At 43.0% G+C, this 7,471-nt stretch overlaps 1 long non-coding RNA gene across 1 annotated transcript; it reads left to right on the top strand.

Annotated features, from left to right (window-relative positions):
- Positions 1-269: 269 nt before the first annotated feature.
- Positions 270-3,227, top strand: LOC119475242. The gene is made up of 2 exons (XR_005203746.1): positions 270-1,212; positions 2,090-3,227. It is a non-coding gene; the product is annotated as an uncharacterized LOC119475242 (long non-coding RNA).
- Positions 3,228-7,471: the final 4,244 nt, after the last annotated feature.

Genomic DNA, 7,471 nt, shown 5'->3' with positions numbered 1-7,471 from the left:
TAACTAGTTTAAACTATAGTGTTTTTGTTTAATTCACAACACTAAGCATGTTTACTGCGACTGTAAAGTGACGCCGAGGGGTCTGATAAAGCGTCAGTATGTGACAAGTTGTAATGAGAACCTGTTGTTATGTCAGGACACAACAGTGTCCTATTTCACAGCATTTATGCACAACAACTCTCCAGAAAAGCAGCAATTTGATCATGTTTGCAGCCAGAATCGGTACATCACTTTCTACAGTAGGTGCAGCGTATATATACCCGCAGTTTTCACATAGTAGCTCTAAGGCACCTCCATACAGTATGCCTATGGCATTTTACAGCGTAGCGGCTAGCAGACTTTAATTAGTTAGTCAGTAACTTTTCCTTCATAGCTCTCCTACTCTTACTTGGTTTAACATTAAGTCACTGCATCTCCCTACAGAACGACACCACGGTTGATTTCAGCGTCCATGCACGTATTTTCAGTTAGCTGACTGACGAATGCCGTCTCTCCACGCAGAGGAGAGGAGAGAAACTAGCGTGACAGTGCATGGTCAGTTCATCGATGCAGAATCGTTCACGTCCGCATCGCGGTGCATATAGAATCAAGAAATCTTAACACCTCTATATTATATACACCTTTATTATCCAGATTTTACATTCATATTACACACTGTGCAATAACTGTATATAAAAACCAACTCTCAGTCGATTTAAAATGAAAAGGTTTCTTAAATTCATTGAAAACATCTTTAATATCATATAAACGGTGAACACACGGCCTCACAAACAACACACTTATCGTGTAATATACAATCATGTGTTTTGCTGACGAACACGTTACAAATTGCACCTTTAAAAGATATTTAAAGTAACCTGAACATGATCAGCAGAGCCCTCCCAGCCCCTGTGACCTCCTGCTGCTCTGATTAATAGCTGCTTTAATGGGATTAATGACGGCCCTGATAGTAATGAGGAAATACTATTAGCATAAAGCGGCTGCTGTTTGGCTGATTCAAGGCTCCTGGATGGTGGCTGGTTGCTTAGGAATGCAGAAATCAAAGATGGTGGGTGAACAGGGGTGTGTTCGGCGTGTGTGTGTGTGTGTGTGCGTGTGTGTGTGTGTGTGTGTGTGTGTATGTGTGTGTTTTCAGCTCCTCAGAGGGACTCAGTGGGAAGGAGAGCGGAGCATCGCTGGAGAGACGATGCAGGGAGGGATGAAGAGATGAAGGTGAGGATGAAGATCCAAACGCTGCAAAAAATGTGGGGTAGAATTGCAAGCGAGTGATTTCATTATCAAGTCGCTTACCTTTTTGACACAAGCACAATTTATTTTAATTATTACAGTTTCCTCCAGCTGTTTTTGCAGATTCAGTTGCACTAGAGAATGAGACAATTACAGTTGCTTTGCAGGAATTATGTGAATGCTCCATTGCATCTTAATGTTTTGTCCACCCCATTTATATCAGTGAGGGTATAGGCTAAATATCCTATTGAAATAAGAGCACCACAAATTAACACCTCTCTAAAATAAAACTGAATATTATGACCTTCTTATGCAATGCGGTTGTTTTATCTAGGTGTGCATTTGAGTGTATAGACACACTTGAGATGTTGAGCTTTATAAATAAATGTTGGCCAAATAAGAAGGTAACATGTAGCTGTTATAAGACATCAAGAGGGTTAACATGATAGGAATGATTTGTAGATATTCCATGAAATCAGTTCATAATTGGTAATCCACGTAATGGTGAACAAGGAAGTAAAAAGAGAGACAAAGTTCGCATAGGGAGGAGGTCAGGGTGGTTCAAAAATCACTGGGCTTCCTCCCAGGAGACCGGCGTCCTTGTCCTGTGTGAAACCAGAAGTCAACGTTGATTTATTTGTCACGTAACTTCCGTACTCAAGTAATGTCACATCTGTAGTTATTTTAAACCAAACCATGATCTTTTCCTAAACTGAAGACAGAAGTTTATTTTGAAAAAAGACTGTATGCATGTAACGAGCGGATATTGACACGGGTTGGTGGACATTCGTAGGAAAAGAAAGAGGAATAACTTTTTCATAAGATAACATACAAACCGTTGATCTGATACAAATCTTTCCAGACTTCTAAACTTTAGATAAACCTGTTTACACCACATCTATAATCTGTGATGAGGGGTCTAAACCGGACACTCCACCGTAAAGGTGGAGTCATCAATTCTGGAGAAAGATTGTTGATATTTGAACTCAACACCCAAACAAATCCCCTCCAGATTTACAGTCGCTCTCGCTCCCACTGCCTTCCTCTTTATACATCCACGGCCGTTCCTCTCTCCTGTACACCAGCACCGACGCCCCCTGTTGCTGACTGGCTGGAATACGAGCCACTTTGTTTGTTTCCCATTTACAGAGCCAGGGCTGTGTATGAACACCGGATTGTTTTTTTCAGCATACAACACTGAACGGACCGCTAGCGGACCGTGAGGAGATATTCACTGAATTTGACAAACAGTGTAATAGATTAGAATCGCTAAATGAACCTATTAAGGGGTCGTAAACCAAAAAGGTTTGAGAGGAAGCGTTTCAGAGGAACAGTAGAAAGAAGACAAATCTGCTGCTAGTGATTCTGCGATGGGCTCGGCTAAAAAAATCTCGTTCATAACTTGACATTTTTTGCAGCATTCCCAGCCTGCGGTGAAGAGGCCAGGGGCTTCATTAGAGAGATCTGGAGGCCGACCCTATCAGCCTGGGGGCACGCAGGAGGGGGGCGGGGGGTCTATACCAAACCGAACGCCTGTCTCTCCACTGGAGACGGACTGGGCTCCCCTGGGTTCCCCGCGACCGACCTCCTGCTTCTGTGGATGGGCCAGAAAAATCAACGGCGTTCCCCTTTGAACAACCTCCTCCTCCTCCTCCTCCTCCTCCTCCTCCTCTTCCTGCTGCTCTGTCTCTCCTTCATGCTCTCTCTCTTTCTCCCTTTCTCTGAGGACCTAATGAATGATTCATTTAACCCCTCCACCACCTCCAACACCACCAAACTCCTCGCCTTTTCACCCAACCACCCATCTATCTACCCGTCTTCCGCACCTCAACACTTTATTTTACTTTCTGTTCTCCTGTTTTATTGCAAGTAAAAGTAAAAGATGGGTGGCAGCGCAGTGGTGGTGGCCATGAAACGGAGACAACAAAGGGAGGAACAAGCGCCCATTTGTGTCACAGATCCCTCCGTGTATCCCATTAAAGGCAATGTTTGACAAATTACTTTACACAGCTTGGATGTTGATTTGCCATGTATGTGAGTGTGTGTGTGTGTGTGTGTGTCGAGTGTGTGTGATCTGAACCGCTAATGAGGGCAAGATGGTAGAAAATCCCTGTAAATGAGGTGTAACGGCACACTGGAGCTGCAGAAGAAGGACGATGGAATCGAGTTATTATCCTGGAAGAGTCATTAATTTAATGGAATAATTGGTCGGGACACCAGAGAGCTAATTGCCATGATGAAACCAAATTTCTCACATGAAAGAGGAAGTAAATGAATCTAGATGGCGCACTTGAAAGGCTCGCACGATCTGGGGACAGTTTCAAAGATGGGTTTTATATTCTGGGGTTTGTTTTCCCTGGGCTCTGTCTCACAGGCTGCTGCTGGGAAGAAAACAGGCGAACGGAGTAGAGATGTCTCTTAAGTGTGTGTCAGCTGGAGAAAAGAAGAGGAGAGGAGATGGCGGCAAGGGAAACAGGGCCGGGGTTTGTGTAGAAAAACACACAAGCCACCCTTCAGTAAGGAACTGAGATCATAGCGGTGTAAGTATTTGACATAATTATGAAAACAATAAAGATAGTTTGAGAAATTGAAAACCGTCTTGCCAGACCGAGGGAGAGGGATTAGTATTATAGGGCAGGCACACTGGAGGAAGCTGTTGTACTTTTCAATACAAGCTGTTGTATTTAAATTAGGGCTTTCAATCGGAAATATTTAATCGCAATTAATCTCAAATTAATCAAAAAATGTTTTGTATCTTTTCAAAATGTACCTTAAAGGGATATTTCTATATATTTCTTATCAACATGGAAGAGGGCAATTATGCTTGCTTTATGCAAATGTATGTATATATTAATAACTCAACTAACAACACAAAACAATGACAAATATTGTCCAGAAACCCTCACAGGTACTGCATTTAGCATAAAACATATGCTCAAATCATAACATGTTAAACTCTAGTATGACATACCAATGGATTCATTAGGTTTTTTAGTTTAATATGATGCCAGTATCTTCACTCTAGCTTTAAAACTGAGCCCGCTACGGCCTAAAAACCGCAAGTTGTGTTAATGCGTTAAAGAAATTAGTGGCGTTAAAACAAATTTGCCTCAACGTGTTATTATCGTGTTCACTTTGACAGCCTTAATTAAATGTTAATAGAGTGCTTATAAATGCCAGATGTGGTGGCTAAATCAAAATGTGGCCTACTATCATTGTAACAGTTTTTAACTTATTAATACGATTGTGAAATAAAGGTTTCTGCTGGTTCTGATTTCACTTCGGTTCTTGATGGAGAAGCTTGTGAACCTCACACACACACACACGCGTGTTATATGTTTGCATGTGTTCCGGTTGGCAGCGGTGTTTTTCTTGTGAGTGTGTGACGTTTGGCGGTGACATCTGAGAGGCTCCGGAGATACGAGACACAACAGTCTCCATCTCAGCTTCCTCTGGAGGAGCCGCAGCCTGAAGACGACTCCGAGGCCAAGTGGCAGCACTTCACAAATCGAAGATGGAGCTTTGCCCCTCCTATCCTTCCAGAACTGCTATCAGGAGAAAAAAAAGAGAGTCTCTTCATCCTCCCCCATAATCGAAAAACACATTTTTAGACACACAGACAGACATGCACACACATTTTCTTTTAAAGACTGACACACTAAAAGAAGCCACCATCTGTTTTCCACCAGTATATTCCTGTGGCAGATGATCGGTGTAAACATGACTACATGCACAAGTTACAGTTTGATTTCAACCCACCTGAACGCCAAAGTGAGGTGGCGTTTGTCCAAGCGTCAAGCAGAGCAGGCAACTTTAATCAAAAGTAAAAACAAATTGTCCCTTAGTGCTGGTCTGAGGAGAAGTTTCTCCTGATTGATGTGTGTTTTCTGTCTTTTGATCAGTGATTATCTGGGATAAATAATTTAAAGTACTAAAAAGTTAATAATTTGGACTTCTGAGACGAGAGAAGAGATTTGGTAGACATGAAGGACGGATGTGTGGTGTGGATGGAGAGGGGACGGGTTGCAGCTGGGGAGTTACCCCCTCCAACAAAATGACAAGAAAATGGACAGAGGAGGAGTGGAACGGAGGCAAGAGAGGAAGAGAAGCGTTGTAAGAGGAGGAGGAGAGGTGTGGCAGAACGGGCCGAGGGGAACCCGCCCCTCTAATTGGTACTTAAACACCCGCGCCGAGCAGAACTGTTGCTATCATAAGAAATTGATGAATTAACTGAGTGAGAGAGAGCAGGAGACTGAGAGAGAGAGAGGGTTCTGAATCTTTTAAGAGGATAACTTACTTGGGCAAAACAGCTGTTTATGCATTATTTGTGCGGCGAGCCATTTACCACCGTTTAGGATGAAAACCTTGGTTCCCGGGCTGCAGGAGTTGCCCGGGGGGACACAGAGGGTTTTTGGGAGGGACTCGGCGGCCCATCAGTCACTGATAAGAAAGGATGAAAAATTCATTTGCTGGTAGTTTTCGTTTTAAAGACTCGGATATCGGCCTGTCAGTCTGTGAGCTTTCGTTTAAGTGACAAACAGGCATGCAGGGATTCAGGCGAGAGGAGGAGGAGACGGCAGGACGAGGTGGGTATGGACTGATGGACCTCATTATCTGTCAATCCCGGACACTTTTTTCATTTCATTTTCTGCTTACTTCCCAGATATCACCTGCCAGTCTCATAGTTTAGGTAGAACACACACCGGCTGCATTGCATCATGTGTTATTTGACTTTTGATAAGTCTTTCTCCAGGTGTAGAAACAGCTGAATATGCTATATAGTTGAAGCACTCCGATAGAAACCTGGATACATCAGCATGTAAACATCTGATCGGCGTCTGATACCAACGCACCGGGCTTTCAACTAACTCCAATGTAAACCCACCCGCATCATTATTAGACGGTCAGAGCAACTGACGCAGAATAAAGAGCTAGAAAGTCGGTGTAAGGCAGGTGGGAGTGGAGGTTGGATGGGTCAAACAAACACAGGACTTTCACCCAGGTGATCGCTGTTCGTGTCCCGTGTGCAACCAAGTCAACGTTGACTTATTATGCCTTAGTGTTCTGATGTAACTTCTGTACTTTACGTAACAAACCAACATTTATTTTAACCCAAACCACTATTTTTTTCCTGAACCTAACAAAGTAGGTCTTTTGCGTAAGTGAACCTACATTGGAAGTTTATCCCTGACACGCGTACCTGACACGTATCCTCAAACAACGGTCCGTATGATATCTTACAAAAAGTTATTCCTAATTTTTCATGCGTTCCCCTACAAATATCAAGCGTCAATTTCCGCTCTAGTCTTTTTTAAAATAAACTTCTGTGTTCACAGGATACAACTTTGTTAGGTTTAGGCAAGAAAAGCACCTAGTTAGGTTCAGGAAAAGATCGACTTGATTAGGTCTAGGCAACAAAATTACTTTGGGTTAGGGTTAGGGGTTAGAAGATCGTGGTTTAGTTACGCCACACCGGAAGTGGCCTAATTTAAGTACCAAAGTTATGTGACAAAAACTACTTAGTTAAGTTTAGGAAAAGATCAACTTGGTCAGGTGTTTTTGAGCCACCCATCCACCCATAACTCCTTCCCACTCTTTATACTTCCTCATTCACAATTACGTGGATTGCATACAAATTAATTTTGTAGGATATACACGAATTACAGTACATTACTTTTCGTAGGTATAGCTACGAACAGTGTATGAGAACAGCTTGGTCTCTGTCACGTACAAAACTGAGAGGTACCTAGAGCCTCATAGTTCCTGTATGTGATGAGTTGGGAGTGAGATTGTGTTGACAGGTGTGTTCGATCCACTCAGGTCATGTAGGAGCTATCACACTGGGTTCATCCACAACTGCTGAGGCAACGCAGTCTGTACAGAAAGGATGTGAAAGAGTCAGACACGCCTGCGCTGATGCAGACGAACAGAAATCTGGATAATGGTAGAATCATGTATACAGAGAGCCAAACAGCCTTCATACCCCAAATATGATGAAAACCAGGATCAGACTCAAAGGAATACTTGCATGAAAACACACTTAGCGAATGTTTGAGAGGGTTTAGATAACAGCTCAGAGCAGCACATGTGAGTTTAATGGATGTAAACTGGAGGATTTTCGGATCCGAACCTGTTGTGGAGCGGAAAACGGATCAGCGGAGGTGAGCATGGAGGGGTTGATGGATGGATGACGGCCTCCTTAAGCTCTGTCCAGAAGGACGATTTGACATCATCACTGTTTCAC

The sequence above is a fragment of the Sebastes umbrosus genome, chromosome 17, assembly GCF_015220745.1.
Source record: "Sebastes umbrosus isolate fSebUmb1 chromosome 17, fSebUmb1.pri, whole genome shotgun sequence".
NCBI lineage: Eukaryota > Metazoa > Chordata > Actinopteri > Perciformes > Sebastidae > Sebastes > Sebastes umbrosus.
Note: the sequence above shows the minus strand (reverse complement) of the source record. Positions and strands in the feature narration are given on the sequence as shown.